The sequence below is a fragment of the Mercenaria mercenaria genome, chromosome 7 (assembly GCF_021730395.1).
Source record: "Mercenaria mercenaria strain notata chromosome 7, MADL_Memer_1, whole genome shotgun sequence".
NCBI classification, from domain to species: Eukaryota; Metazoa; Mollusca; class Bivalvia; order Venerida; family Veneridae; genus Mercenaria; species Mercenaria mercenaria.
This window is the reverse complement of record NC_069367.1, coordinates 57,935,313-57,952,548: the sequence shown is the minus strand read 5'-3', so window position 1 is coordinate 57,952,548 and position 17,236 is coordinate 57,935,313. Positions and strand designations below refer to the sequence as shown.

Here is a 17,236-nt window from a genome sequence, read left to right as displayed (position 1 = left end):
TTTTGTGGCAATTGTATGACTTTCGTTGAAATAAATAGTCAGCACTTTTTATATGTATATGTAGGTGCCATCCAAAAAAAAAAACAAGGAAGAATGTCCAACAGGGAAATAAAATCTGGAAAGTAGATCCCTCGGAAGCACCGAAAACAAGGCAAACCGTGAAAATTGCAGACTCGGTTTGATTGAGTCTGTTCATGAGCAGTAATGGAAAATGCAACACTGCCCACGCCCCCTAGCACCGGCTTAAGCAGTATTCAATCTTCAAATCTAAATGAGTTGAAATCAATGATCCCGAAGGACCAGAAAATATAACAACACTGAGATGAAGTCGGGGCGACTTTTTACGGCCGCCACACAGCACTTCAAAAAACGCAGCCTCCCCAAAGACACACGAACAACTCTTGCACACCATACACAAACATGAACACAAAAAGACAAAACAAACAAGACGTAACAGCCTCATTAGCATTTTGGCTTGACTTAAATAGCGTGGATGCCGTACTCGTAGTATGCTTTTCACAAAAAGTTATCGTGCGTTATATGTGAAAATCCTAGATTATATGGCACAGTAAGAAAGAAGAGCGCATCTTGCCGACGAATGTACATCTCGTTGAATTTGGCTAACTTTTCATTTAAACATTACTGTCAAAAGCTTGTTTGCAAGTACAGTTCTTAATTTTGTCAAAAGTATACCTACTCTTGTTTTTATTGACCTAACACATGTGTTCCGTCGGCCCTCAAAATACGTGCACAACTCGTCAAACAGATTTTTCTAACCCTGTAAGATTATGATTATATTCTTCCTCTTGTTATGTAGCTAGTTCTTTTCATGTGATCTCTCATTTCGTCAATTAAAGAGCTACTCCCTGGAGTTAAGTACAATTTTTTGCCTTCATTGGCTGGCATTCTTTTCAGATCAGACTCGGTTTGATTGAGTCTGTTCATGAGAAATCTTTAAAGGAATTGTGCATGGATGGAAAGCGGAGAATTGAACAAGATGTTAAAGGGGAAAAAAATACAGAAGAGGGAGAACTTTTGGAACAAAATAAGCAAAACCAGTGCAGTACCTATAAAATGCAGAGAGCTGGATCATTTGTCTGAAGTCATTCGTCCTCCATCTCTGATTCATGTGGGAAAGTTGGCAGTGAATTGCGGAGATCAGGTTTGTACTGGTACAGAATCCAGGAACACTGGTTAGGTTAACTGCCCGACGTTACATAACTGAAATACTGTTGTAAACGGCGTTAAACCCAAACCAAACAAAACTAAAGATGTCAGAAAAAATCATTTAATACATGTGTGATTTGGACACACTTTGCCAATGCTATGCTATTCCCATAGTTTTTGAAGATACCCACTCCACACACCCGAAGACCGCAGATCAAATGATCGGCCCCCTAAAAGATAATTTGGTTCTAAAACTAGAACTGCCCGTCCGCTTAGCTCAATAGGGAGAGAGTCAATCTACGGATTGCGGGGTCGTGTGTTCGTGCCCTCGGACGGGGCGTATTGTGACAGTTGGATAAAAGACATTGTGTCTGAAATCATTCGTCCTCCACTTTTGATTCATGTGGGGAAGTTGGCAGTTACTTGAGAACAGGTTTATACTGGTATAGAATGTAGGAACACTGGTTAGGTTAACTGCCCGCCGTTGCATGACAAATACTGTTGGCAAGCGGCGTTAAACCCAAATTTTGTACCAGTACAAACCTGTTCTCTGCAAGTAACTGAAGGTACAGAATTTAGGAGCACTGGTTAGGTCAACTGTCCGCCGTTACATGACTGAAATACTGTTGACAAACTGCGTTAAACCCAAAATAAACAAATAAAACTTGAACAAATTTCTCCCTTTCCACGGAGGAACACTAAAGTAATCCAACAAAGCATTTTCTCACCGTCATCACACAGAGCTTCCATTTGTTCACTTGGAATGCATTTTTCCGTCAGCACATCTATCCAGTGTTGGGTCTGCATTCCTATATCAGAAGTCATGTGGTCTTAAAGTGTATGGCAGTGACTCTAAACTTAACAAAAATAAAAACGGAAGATAAACGGGTAAATTACAGGTAAATCGTGAAATGTTGAACTGCATGACAAAAGTGCAGATTCTGAAATGCCCGTTACAATTGTATGCTCCAACCCCACTTCGAAGGAGGGGTATATTGTTTTGCAGATATTGGTCTGCCGGTCGGTTTGTCCGTAGACCAATCGGTTTCCGGATGATCACTCTAGAACACTTGGGCCTAGAATCATGAAAGATGATAGCAAATCTGTCATAACCAGCAGACGACGCCTGTCAATTTTGGGTTGAGTAGGTCAAAAGTCAAGGTCACAGTAACCTAGAACACTTCAACGGCTTCCGGACAATAACTCAAGAACGATTGAGCCTAGAGTCATGAAAGTTGATCGGTGGCTTGGTCACGACCAGCAAATGATCTCTATTGATATAGAGGTCAAGGTCACAGTGTATCGGAACAGTTAAACTGTTTCCGGACGATAACATGCTAGGATTACGAAACTTGATAGGTAAGTTGATCATGACCAGCAGATGACCCCTACTGATTCTGATGTCAGTAGGTCAAGTCACAATGACCCGGGACAATTTAACTGTTTCCGGGTAATAACTTGACCAGCAGAGGTCAGTAGGTCAAAGATCAAGTCATATTGACCCAGAACAGTAGAACTTTTTGCCTAATAACTAGAGAATGCTTTGGTTTAAGATCACATTTAATACGAAGGTCACTTTTGACTGGCAAGTGATACGTAATAATTGATTTGAGGTCAGTACGTCGAACGTCCAGTGCACAGTGATCAAATAACTTCTGTTCCTTGTGCGGTTACTGAGTTCATCAAGGGGGCATTTCGTGTTCTACGAGCTCGTGTTACCATTGTTTTTTTATAACTTACCACCTTGATTGAAATCCCAAAAGGAAAATATGTTTTACAGTTAAGTTCACAAAGGTACCTTTCTTGTTTTTGCCTTTACTTTCAGAAGATTGCTTAAACTGTTGTTAGATTCAAAACTGTGTATACACATTATTGTTGTCATACAATCTGCTAGTTTCTCTCTCAATATATATATTATACGAAAATTCAAAATCATGTAGATACATCATTTAAAAGGTGTATTATAATGTTTCCAGTGTAAGAATAATTGTGATGATAATATTATTCAAGTCAGTCCCACCTATTTATCTCTAGGCACCTTTTTCATTTTTTTTTTTGAAAAAAAAAAATGTAAAATGAAGTTAAAATTCAAGATTTATGTTTTTCCCCATAGACTTGCATTGTAAAATGACGCGACGTCCATTTCAAGATGGCGGCGTCCATACAAACGTCATTTGGGGGTTTGCTCACAGTTAGCGACGTCAGATATATTTATTGTTGAATAACAGACATATTTTCTTGTACGGAAGACCCTGAATAAACATTTTACTTCAAATTAAAGTTATTTCCGTTTCAAGTTTTCAGCTTTTTTTCTGAAAATGTGTTTGTACTTACTCGTTAGCATTGACGTAAAATAAATACATGTCTCGAGTCAAGTGCGTATCATTGTTTCAGCCGTAGATATCGTAATAGAGGTGTGGACAGCGGAAATGCGCGCAACCCATTTAACTCATTTTCATTATTGGTTACTGTTGTTTATAATCGTATCAAAGGTTCGGATGATAACAGTCTTTATAAAGGTTCTTTTTAGATAGCATGAATACATGTTTGTGTACTGACTGGTTCTCACTATTTTAGTGACCGTTCGATCAAGGTACATTATTCCTCAATGCAATTAATGATTTAAAATGTACATATTTCAATTTGAGACAACCGCCTATATAAGGGACTGCGTTAAACAAATTAATAAATGCCTTTATTCTTTATAATAACATAATACCAGTTTTTCAATTCCATCCTCGCGTCTTTATTTCTCATGCTCGGCCGTTCAGTGAAATTCAAAGTGGCATGTTAAAACATTTTTGTGCTATTGATAGGCATGGTAGACCTATAGACAAAATAATATTGCTATGAACATTGTTTTTGTGTCTTACAAAATGTCGGGACGCTATACGTTCTTTGTTTACCTTTTCAACAAGCGCCTCGTGATCCAGACTTGGTCCCAGTTTTATCGCCATTTTCACGCATAATTCTGTCTGACAATCTGTATTACCGATTTCTGTAGATCACATAATATCTTAGCTTCATTTTGAGACCGATTTCAGCTTTTAACTCACTTGTTTTAACGAGTTACAAGTAGACCGCGCTATCCTGCACGTTGTGTATTCTTGCACCGTGTGACGTCATAGTGTACTAGGTCGCGCGCCCTTATTCTATTTAAGTCCACTCAGCATCTTTTTGTAAACAGTAGCGCTAGAAGGCTTAAACCGCCTGCTACATTGAAAATGTACCCTCATATGGAGGTTACGACCCATTGTAATTAATTAAACATTTAACCTGTCACTTATCCTAGATCTTTATCCATTTTTATATAAATCTAATTTATTTATTATAAGGTTTAACCCACTTTTGGAACTTGACCCAATCTGGAACTTGACCAGATCTTGACTTGACCCATTCCGGTCAATTAAGAATTTCTACCGTATCCTTCATTTAATATATCTGGTATGCTTGTATGTATTTATATTGAAAACCGACATTGATAATGCACAATCTGGTTTAACCAGATTCTATTATAAAAAAGTTTAACCGTCTTTTGTCGTATGATAATGAAATTATAAAGGTGTACATTAGACCTTTAATAAAATTGATAGAACTGGACATATCTTTCTTGTCTCTGTAGATTAGAACCGAACCCAATTTCCTAATATGTTGTTACCCCTATTAAACGCCTGACAAGCTTAAGCCTTTTTAAATCCTGACTCACAGAAAAGAGAACATCATTCTCATTTTAGGGGACACAACATTTGGTGTCAGAAGTGGGATAGATAGATAGATTTATCGATTGATGATTGACTGATAGATGATTGATTCACAGATAAATAATAAAGAGAGATATTTGAGATTTGGTTATTCACAAGACACTAACTTTTCTGTGTCTAAAAAAGAAAAATATCATTTGGACGGTTAAAAGGATATGAGAAACCTGGTAATGTAACAGATAATTCTGTTGACTATATACAAAGAGTCGGCTATTTTCCAACCGGATGTTTGAACCAGATATACAGTTACTGGATAATAAATGATAAGTTCTTGACTTGGTGTTTGTGATTATTGAGTACAATAGCTCCCATTATTAATCAATGAGTTTTGATTACAGAAAATGAACAGTGGGTTGATAGTCTGATTTATTGATTGAAACTGTAGATCTACATAAAACTACACTTATTTCTTCTTCACCAGTTCTGTTGATCGGATCAGTGACAGGAATTTTTCTTTCTGAAATGAGAAATGACAATATAGTTTAGTTATAAACAAATATAGTATTTTAGTATTTTACAATATTTCAAATAAAAGAAAGTCTTTTAAAATTCATACATTTGTATATTCATAATTTATAGTATCACAGAAAAATTAATACAAAAATAAAATGGCTGAGTATTTACATGTTTATGATTTTGGAGGCAGTGCCTCAAGAAATGTCTCATCCAATGAAAATGAAACTACTGAGAGAAATGAGACTAGTATTAATACTAGTATAAATGAGAATAGTTCTGTTTGCTCGCCAAACCCTGCCCCACATCCAGTTGAAACTGAAAACTCTAGAATAAGAGACCTTGAAAATTATATGGGAAGCCAGATGTCTCAAGTTATACAAAAAATTACTAGTTTGGGTAATACTATTCCAAATGTAAATTCCCAACTGCAAAAGCAAATGAGCAAGGTAGAAACTGAACTATGTACTGTAAAATCTAAAATGTCTGAGATAGAACATCCTGACCCAGAAATAAGATTCAATCATCAAGTGACAAGGGCCACCAGTAGTTATGAAGCACAAAATGAATCTTGTTATAATTCAAGAAATTGGTCAGAAAATAATAACTGTCTGTCAAATGATCAAAATATTCAACAGTCTGTACATGAAATGGTACCCACATATCAGAATTTGTGCATAGCCCGACCCACAAACAACCTAAAAATGAGACCCCAAACTTATAGTGGTGATGAAGACTTGCAAGATTTTCTTGCTCAGTTTCAAATAACGACGGAAATAAATGGATGGGACTATGCACAGAAATCATTGTACTTGGCCAGTAGTCTTACAGGTGGGGCTCGTTCGCTTTTAAGTGAAATAAATGAACGCGAGAGGCGCGATTTTTGTTCGCTAGAAGAGAAACTCAAGACAAGGTTTGGTTCCGAAAACAAGGCTGAGGTATTTCGAACTCAGTTAAAAAGTCGTGTTCGTGGAAATGGGGCGACCATTCCGGAAATGGCTTAATCAATTAGAAAAATGACTAGACTAGACTAGCATATCCGACTGGTAGTCAAGATGTTATCGAGGCCTTATCTCTTGATAATTTTATAGATGCCCTGAACGACTCTGACATAAGGTTAAGATTACGAGAAATAGCACCAAAGACTATTTCTGAAGCCAAGAAAATAGCAGTACGTATGGAAGCACATAGATTAGCTGACAGGAATAGAAATAAGCTTGTTTGTACTGTAGATAAGGTCAATAATTCAAACGAAAATACTGCAAGCTCATCCCAAGTAGAAAATAGCGTAGGACTATAAAGAGTAGGCAGTCAAAATAGACAGACAAATAGTTGGCAAAGCTATAATGGCAGTAAGAGTCAGATCTCAAACCAAACCTACCATCAATCTAGAAATAGGATTCAAAATGAAAACAGATCAAAATATCAGAGAAATGCAATTATTACAGGCACTATGATAACCAGAGACCTCGTAATAATGGGTTTTACAACAATGGTCCCAACAACAGTGGTACTCAAAATAATAGATGGTCTTACCAAAATACAGACCAACACAGGTTCAACAGATCAAAGTCAAGCTGTGGGGATCGCAGCTCGACAACTCAAAAAGCTCCCAAATTGCATTACATAACTTAGGTTCTGACCATGGATATTTTGTTTCAGCTACAATAAATGAATCTAATTTGACTATGCTTTTATTGATAGTGGCGCAAATGTCAGTATAATAAGTAAAGAAACCGTTGAGAAATGGCCTTATTCTATGAAACCAGTTATCCAGGCTGTGCAAAGTTCACTTTATACTGTAACTGGTGAGTCATCACCTTTTCATGGAAAAGCAGAAATAGAAATTTGTATTGGAAAACAGAAAATTGTTAATGAGTTTTTGATAGCTGATATAAAGCAACCAGCCATTATTTGGTTAGATTTTCTGTTTAAACACAATTGTGACATAATGTTGAGTAAGGGTTATATTGCTTTGAAAGGGGAGAGAATTCCATGTTTCATGAATCAAAAGGATGTGCCAGCCAGTTGTTGTAGAATTGCTGTAACTGAAACTGTAGTTATTCCCCCTGAAACAGAAATGATTGTAGAAGGCAAACCTTTAGATAGCTTGAGTAAGGATAGAGAATGTCTGGTAGAGCCAAATGTAAAATTTGCTGAGAAATCAGGTTTGTTAGTGGCAAAGACTTTAATTAGTCCAGAAAATGGCAAATTTCCCATGAGAATTGCAAATTTTTCAAGTGAACCATGCACAGTTTATGAAAATACAGTTACTGCTGTATTAGAACCTGTCACTGTCAATGAACCTGTAGCAGTCAGAAATGTTAACCATAATGTACAAAAGTTAGCAGATAGTAGTAAAGCCGTGCCCGAGCACCTAACTAGTGTGTTTGATAAGTCATCTGTACATTTGGATAATGACCAAAAGGAAAAGTTAAAACAATTCCTCATAAAGAATCAAGATGTATTTTCACGAAATGATAGGGACATTGGTCACACTGATTTGGTTACACATAAGATAGATACTGGTGATTCGGAACCGGTTAAGACATATCCTTATCGTGTACCACTAGCAAAACGTAAAGCGGCAGAGGCTGAAATCAAGAAAATGTCTGAAGATGGTATTATCGAACTTGCATGTTCTCCATGGCTGTCACCGATTCTAATGGTAACAAAACCTGATAAATCTATCAGATTTTGCTGTGACTTCTGAAAATTGAATTTTGCCACAAAGAAAGAGTATCAGCCTCTCCCTAGAATAGATGACAATTTAGATGCCTTATCGTCTGCAAAATGGTTCTCAGTTTGTGATCTTAAGGCTGGATTTTGGCAAATTGATATCGAGAAAGTCAGCCGGCCTAAAACAGCATTTAGCTTGCCAGGTGGTCAACAATGGCAATTGTGTAAATTAGCTTTTGGTCTTTGTAATAGTCCTAGTGTATTCACAAGGCTCATGCAAATGGTATTCAAAGGTCTTATTTGGAATACTTTAGTCTTTAGATGACATAATTGTGTTTGCACAAACTTTTAATCAAGCTTTGGTAAATTTGCAAGTTATGGACAGATTGAGACAGGCTTATCTTAAATTACACCCCAAGAAGTGTAATTTATTTCAAAAACAGGTTACATTTTTATACGCCCGTTTGAAAAACGGGACGTATTATGGGAACGCCCCTGGCGGGCGGATGGGCGGTTGGGCGGGCGGGCGGGCGGGCGGGCGGCGTCCACAGACCTTGTCCGGAGCATATCTTCTACATGCATGGAGGGATTTTGATGAAACTTGGCACAGTTGTTCACCATCATGAGACGGAGTGTCATGAGCAAGAACCAGGTCCCTAGGTCTAAGGTCAAGGTCACACTTAGAGGTCAAAGGTCAAATTCAAGAATGACTTTGTCCGGAGCATATCTTCTTCGTGCATGGAGGGATTTTTATGAAAGTTGGCACAATTGTTCATGATGATGAGACGGAGTGTCATGCGCAAAAATCAGGTCCCTAGGTCTAAGGTCAAGGTCACACTTAGAGGTCAAAGGATACAAGAATGAAAAATTCAAGAATGACTTTGTCCGGAGCATATCTTCTTCATGCATGGAATGATTTTGATGTAGCTTGGCACAATTGTTCACCATAATGAGAGGGAGTGTCATGCGCAAGAACCAGGTCCCTAGGTCTAAGGTCAAGGTCACACTTAGAGGTCAAAGGATACAAGAATGAAAACTTTGTCCGGAGCATATCTTCTTCATGCATGAAAGGACTTTGATATAGCTTGGCAAAATTGTTCACCATCATGAGACGGAGTGTCATGCGCAAGAACCAGGTCCCTAGGTCTAAGGTCAAGGTCACAGAGGTCAAGGATACAAGAATGAAAACTTTGTCCAGAGCATTTCTTCTTCATGCATTGAGGGATTTTGATACAACACATGGCACAAATGTTCACAAGCATGAGACGGAGTGTCATGCGCAAGAACCAGGTCCCTCAGTCTAAGGTCAAGGTCACACTTAAAGGTCAAAGGTCAGATACAAGAATGACTTTGTCCGGAGCATTTCTTCTTCATGCATGGAGGGATTTTGATGTAACTTGGCACAATTGTACACCATCATGAGACGGAGTGTCATGCACTGGTCCCTTCTTTTGAATTACTTCCCTTTGCTGTTACTATAAATAGCTTATATTGTAACTTTTTCATTACAAGTCGTAGGGAAAAATCGAGACCACATTTCTGTAGTACAACATGCATGTTACATCCAATTCTGAGGTGTATTTTGAGCTATCTCTACCTGGTAAGGATTTTTATGTGGACTTGTAATTTTTTTTTTTTGATTTTTTTTTTTTTTTTTTTTTTTTTTTCTCTTTAAAGATTAACTTCCCTTAGTTGTTACTATAAATAACTTACATTGTAACTTTTTTATAACTGACCGTAGGGAAAAACCAAGACCACTTTTCTGTGGTACAACATTGATGTTACTTTCAAATTTTGGGTGTATTTTAAGGTATCTCTACCTGGTAAGGATTTTTTTTGTGGACTTAGAAAAATAAAAGAATTACAATAATTTCTAAAAAAAACAACATTGTAAACAACTAGAAAATTAAAATTCCATTTGCAAATACAGGTGCTAGTGTAAACAAATTTGCTGTGACGGGCGTATATTGTGACATTCTGGCACCCTTGTTAGGTCATGTGATCAGTGAGGATGTAACAGGCCCAGATAAAGTTAAAAGTGTTCAAGAATGGCCGAGACCCAGAACAGCTAAAGATGTAAAAAGTTTTACATCACTTGTTTCATTTTACAGAAAATTTATCCCAGGGTTCTCAACTAATGCCAAACCTTTGCATGCACTCTCAGAAAAAGGTCACAAGTTTGTGTGGACCTCAGAATGTGAACAAGCTTTTATCACCTTGAAATCTGCTTTAACCAGTAGTCCTATATTAGCTTTTCCTACCTCAGATGACTATTTCATAATAGATACAGACGCGAGTAATGTCGCTTTTGGCGGAATCTTGTCTCAAGTACAAAATGGTCAAGAAAAGGTTATTGCATATTACTCCAAATGTTTTTCAAGATCTGAGCGAGGTTATTGTGTGACACGAAAGGAGTTACTAGCTGTAGTTGCAACGGTCAAACATTTCCATCATTACTTATATGGTCGGAAATTTACAGTCAGAACAGATCATGCCAGTCTGAAATGGTTAACTAACTTCAAAAATCTAGAAGGTCAGTTATGCAGGTGGATAAATGTTTTAGAAAACTACGATTATGAAATTGAACATAGACCTGGAAGGGTCCATAATAATGCTGATGCACTCAGTAGGAGGCCATGTTATGATGAGAACTGTGTACATTGTGATAGGGTAGAAAATAGATATGATAATCCTAAAGTTGCTAGAGTAGTAAACATAGAACAACCTTTGAGCCAGAAAAAAGTAAAAGTCGAACCAGAAGTATGTACACATAGTATAGTTTCTAGAGAAACTGAGAAACGGTTGACAAGCAAGAAGTCAGAGTGTGCTTGTCCTGAGCTACCTTTACTTTCAATATTGGTAATTCTTGGTCTAATAGTTATGAAGGTACCTTTAGTCCTAGTGGTGTTCTTACAGTATATTCTGTTCAAAATGTCTTGTAGATCAAATTCTTTGTCAAGAGGAAAAATAGTTGATAGTGTGGAAGGAAAAGTTGAAATTGCTAACCAAATAAAGAGGTCTTATTATATCGGTGTTAGTAAAGCCAGCAACAGTAAAGAAGTGTCTAGTCAAGATGTGGTAGTGGTCAGAACTTTGAATTCTGACAAAGCATCTGATAAAGGCAAAAGTTGTAGTGTAAGAGATCCATCTTCTACCGGGGTTAGTTCTAAAGAAACTGACAGGAAGAATTGGGTTGAGGTCGAGTCAACAAAGTAGTTCTTTCGACTCTAAAGAGGTCAGAGCAATGTCTGACAAGAATCTTAAAGATACAGAGTGTTTACCTGGACCATCAAGTAGAGATAGTCGAACTTGTATTCACACTGAGACTGGTAGCAAAACAAGTATTAACAGAGACAATGAAACGACAGAAGGACCGGTTGATAACAAACCCAATAGTAAAGATAAGAACCTAGGGCATAATGTAGAAGTACAAACTGAAATAGATGTAGAAAATTTAGACTTAGAGTATGTAGCTGAATTGCAGAGGTCAGACCCAATAATCAAACATGTGTTGAACTGGTTTGAAATAAACGAGAAACCAGACTGGAATAATGTTTCTGAACATAGTGTAGAGTTAAAATATTTCTGGTATAGGTGGGAATCTCTTGTTGTAAAAGAGAATATTTTGTAAAGAAAGTGGGAGAATGATGTTGGAAATTCAGTCGATTTCCAACTTGTGTTACCAAAGTGCCTCACTAGGTATGTGTTGACACAGTTACATGATACTGTGACAAGTGGTCAATTAGAAAATTAGGAAAAAGAAAGAAAAGAACAGGAAAGGAGAGAGGAGAAACAAGAGAGGAGAGGAAAGGAAAAGGAAGAAAAAGAACGAACAGATAAACACATGAAAGAACAACTTCAAACAATAAAACAACAACAGAAAGAAATGGTACATCTGAATGTTGGTGGTAAAATGTTTATTACCTCAAAACAAACCATGAAAACAGAAGACGGACTATTGAAAATAATATCAGAAGAAATTGCAGAAAAAGAAATTTTTATAGACAGAGATAGTAAGCACTTCCATACCATACTGCAATATCTCAGATACAGGCAACAAGGAGAGACTATAGCTCCGTCCTTGTTGCCAAAAACTTATTATGGGGGCAAAGTATTATGGACTGTACAAATTGCAAAAAGTTGCCTCTGAGAAAAGGGAAAATCTAAAAGATATTAACTAGTCAAATATGTCAACTAAAAAGTAATACAAACATAAATAAAACCTGAAAAGTCATGTATTCTTACATGAAAAACCTACGCGTGGATTGCAGTATAAATTATGATAACGAAGAAGAAACAAGAACAGATGAAGACTGTATTAGTTAGATAAATTTAAACACTTAATCACTGCTTTAAAAATTCAAAAATGTATATCTATAGATACTTTGACCGCATTTCTTAATTTTCTCCATGTAATACTAAAAAAAACAACAGAAAAATATCAAACAGGGAATACCACGCACCAAAAACGTAGCCTCATCAAAACGAAACCCCCAGCACGCAGACGCGTGCACCACACACACACATCCAAAACCAACACACAAGGACAAAACGAACAACACACACGCACACAAAGCCAACACATAAGACGAAACGAACAAACAAAGGAACACAGTGGGGCACCGCCTTGGAACGGTCAGTGGCAAAAACACCACTGGGGAGCTTAAACCGGTTTATGGTGCACCTAACCTCACTCTTGCCCCCACCATGTTCCAAAGACATGGGACTGTAAATAAAAGTAATCCCCTCCAGGTGAATCTCTTACACACGTAATGGAAACAAAAAGGCATGGCATGTAAAACATAAAACTGCTCGTGTATAAATATATAAAAAACAAACCTTAAGAACCAAAAACGTATGTACTCAATGCCTTTTCAGAAGACAGAGCAGCAAGAGAAACACCCTTAAGGGCCCGACGAAACAGGCCAGAAGACAAATATGAAAACAGTTCAGTCCTGGTAGGATTTAAAAACTGCTTATCATAGAGTCCTCCACCTCTTCCGTCAGACGCAATCAAAGAGGGAAGCGTAGTGTCCAACTGTAAACGGGTTGAACACTAAACATGCGGTATGTCTCAAAACAGTTGGGTCGTAACCTCTTTTAATAAAACGTTTGATAATCTTTCCAAATACATTTGGAAAATTACCGTGACCCAAGATCTTACGAAGTTTGTAAACCACATCCCCATAAAAAACGGGTTTAGAAATACCTTCTCGCAGAAGTGTCTTTAAATTACTATTGAATTTTAAAACTAAATCAGAATTACGATAATAAAATTTAGCAAAATATTTACGCAATTTGTAATAACGGTAGCCTTGCTGAAGAAGTTTACCTGTAATATATTGATTTGTTCATTGAAATGCTTGACATGACTACACGCTCTGGCAAACCGAATTAATTGAGAAATATATACCCCATAAGATGTAGCCTGAAGTACATCCCCATCCAAATGGGGAAAATTTACAATACTAAAATAAAATCATCCCTCTTGTCATAAATTTTGGTATGTATAAAATTGTCATAAATAGAGAGATGTAAATCTAAAAATGAAGCATCAGTATCCGAATTGTTAGTTTTAATTAACTGAAGCTCCCTAGGATAAATAGTACCCACCAATTGACCAAAAAACGGATTATCCATATTAAGAATATCATCTAGATAGCGTGATGTATTATTAAATGCCGTTATAATATCTGCCTGCGTATCTGGAGAGAGGCTCAACATAAAGTCTCTTTCATAACAATATAAAAACAAATCTGCGACAAGGGGTGCACAATTTGTTCCCATGGGAATACCAACAACTTGTCTAAAAACTGCATTCCCAAACCTGATGTAAATGTTGTTCAATAAAAAGGAAAGGGCTTTACAAACTTCGTCACAGGTCCACATTGTATGTTTAATAATATTGTTAGTAAAAAAAGCTTTATCAAAATTGCAAGCAATAAATGTAGCATTCTCTCTGGCAAAAGTCTTTTGAATTAGGGCAGTTAATTTGTCATTTATTAAGTTATGTGGTAAAATGGTATACAAAGTAGAAAAATCGTATGTACTGACTGTAGATACCTTGTAATTATAAATTTTCAACTTAGCCAGGATTTCACCAGACCATTTATTCAGCTGTACCTGTATAAGTAGAATTTTCACTGAAGTTCATAAATTTAACATAATGATAATAGTAATATCTACTCTACGTGTAAGTATTTTTACAGTTTACCAGAATTTAGTAAAAATTTTGTAAAATCTAAGTTTCAGCAATTTAGTACATGTGTTTAATACTGTATGTATTAACGTTAAATTTTTGACACAGGTTAAATTATTATTATTGAAGTATTACTAAACATGCTGTTACCTTAAACACTTAAGGATTTTTCTTAGATTTTTGCAGAATAATTTTTTTTTTTTCCAAGTATTGAAAAATAGTATGACATGTGTTCATTATACTTACCTTAAGACATTATAAGTATGACTGCCCTGTATTACAAATATGTATATATCCATGTCACTGTTTCCTCAACAAAACATTACCGTTGTGTTGTCTAAAATGTAAAAAGATGTATAATTATTATGAAATGTACTTATAAGTTATTACTTCAGGCTGAAGAATTAAAAATATTTAATTCAAAATGTTACTATGATGTTAAATTGTTGAGGTATTCATTTGTTTTAATCCTGCCACATGACAGTTAAAACAATTTCATTTTTGAATAATGATATGACTTATTAGTCATGTACTTTAATAATGTCTATTTTGGTAAGCATGCCAAGATGTCCGAGGTTTATTACCTACACATAGAGTAATTTTTAAATTATTAATATATTTGAGAAATATTTAAGCAATTATCTTCCATACTAGTTAAAGTTCAGTTATAAATTGTTACAACTGTTGTATACTTGTTACATTCTTTACGAAGACACGTACCTTATGTATGCATGCCCTTGATAAATGTACATGAACGCAAGTGTAAGGTTATATTTAAATATGTATGTTTAAATACGGAACATTATGAAATTGTGTTTTGTAAGATATATTATATACTTACCTGTTTAAAGTCAGTCACTCTTAGAATGTATAAATTTATGGTCCGACTGGTATAAATAACGTCTGACATATAGTACATCTGTAAAGGAAATCAATAGTTCATGTTGTTCAGCAGGTAATATTAGATGACCCATTAATTAATTCATGAAGTAAATAATAATTAACAGGTATTATTAAAGTGTAAATGATGTGCATGTATGCCTGAATTGTTCATAGTTACTCATTCTTACACTTACATATTGTTATCAAGTTGAAATCCAGTTCCTATTCTATATAACTTATGTGTACAATTAAATGCATCAATTACTGATCAATAATTAATTATCCATGTATTCAATGTCATGTATGCACATTTACCTAATTAAGAAATTGTAAACCGTACATTTAGTAAGACACACACTGTTTGGTCTTGTATTTATTCTTTCATGTCTGGCTTAATTGGAGACCAATTCTTTAGGGGGAGGGTAATGCTACGAACATTGCTTTTGTGTCTTACAAAGTGACGGGGCGCTATACTTTCTTTGTTTACCTTTTCAACAAGCGCCTCATGATCCAGATTTGGTCCCAGTTTTATCGCCATTTTCACGCATAATTCTGTCTGACAATCTGTATTACCGATTTCTATAGATCATATAATGTCTTAGCTTCATTTTGAGACCAATTTCAGCTTTTAACTCACTTGTTTTATCAAGTTATACGAGTTCCAAGTAGACCGCGCTATCTTGCACGTTGTGTATTCTTGCACGGTGTTACGTCATAGTGTACTAGGTCGCGCGCCCTTATTCTATTTAAGTCCACTCAGCATCTTTTTGTAAACAGTAGCGCTAGAAGGCTTAAACCGGCTGCTACATTGAAAATGTACCCTCATACATTTAACCTGTCACTGATCCTAGATCTTTACCCATTTTTATATAAATCTAATTTATTTATTATAAGGTTTAACCCACTTTTGGAACTTGACCCAATCTGGAACTTGACCAGATCTTGACTTGACCCATTCCGGTCAAATAAGAATTTCTACAGTATCCTTCATTTAATATATCTGGTATGCTTGGAACTCGGACTTGTATGTATTTATATTGAAAACCGACATTGATAATGCACAATCCGGTTTAACCAGATTCTATTATAAAATAGTTTAACCGTCTGTTGTCGTATGATAATGAAATTATAAAGGTGTACATTAGACCTTTAATAAAACAGATAGAACTGGACATATCTTTCTTGTCTCTGTAGATTAGAACCGAACCCAATTTCCTATTATGTTGTTACCCCTATTAAACGCCTGACAAGCTTAAGCCTTTTTAAATCCTGACTCACAGAAAAGAGAACATCATTCTCATTTTAGGGGACACAACAATATGTGAAATTCAACATAGTGCATTTGCAACCAGCATCCGGGCAATCTGGTCAACTGCCTACTGCAATTAGAGAAACCGTTAGCGAACAGCATGGATCGTGACCAGATTGCGCGGATGCTGGTCGCAAATGCACCATGTTGGTTTTCTCAAGGCGCGGCTCATATGACCTTTTGAAGGGGTATTTTGTTCTTCAGCTAGATAAAAGAAGCATGTTCAAACGAGTCAGTTACTTTCATTTTTGATGATATAAAACACGTGTTTTTCTCTGTGTGTGTGTGTGTGTGTGTGTGTGTGTGCTTTTTTTTTCACCAAGAAGTACGTATACGAAACATTTACTTCTATTACAAACGGGACAGTACATAGCTATATTGAAAATTCAACCAAAAACATGTTGAACGCAAAACAACAACACCAACAAACAAAAAAAAAACTCACCAAAAAACCCACAAAACAGTTATTCCTTAAAAAATGATTTGTAGCAATTCAAACTTTATATAGATATTCAGTCGAAAAATACGTACTTGCAGGAACTTTACCGTACTGTGTATAACTAGCTTATTAAATACATCTACTCATCAAGTTCATTACAAAAATATACTCAGGCAAAAATGGCGGTATCAATTGCCACAACTTGTAACTAATGCAACATATAGTTTACACAGAATATCTCTGCGGTCATGTACATAAGCCGTGATATAGTCACATGCCAAATGAATTTTCATTGTAGGCCTATCATACGGAACAGGCCCGGATAAACAAACTTTTGACGTGGGAGC

At 36.1% G+C, this 17,236-nt stretch overlaps 1 long non-coding RNA gene across 1 annotated transcript; it reads right to left on the bottom strand.

Moving 5' to 3' along the window:
• Positions 1-14,502: 14,502 nt before the first annotated feature.
• LOC123555372 (uncharacterized) lies at positions 14,503-15,835 on the bottom strand. Its single transcript, XR_006687249.2, has 3 exons — positions 15,629-15,835; positions 15,101-15,178; positions 14,503-14,596 (listed from the first exon to the last, which is right to left on the bottom strand). It is a non-coding gene; the product is annotated as an uncharacterized LOC123555372 (long non-coding RNA).
• Between the last annotated feature and the right edge of the window lie 1,401 nt (positions 15,836-17,236).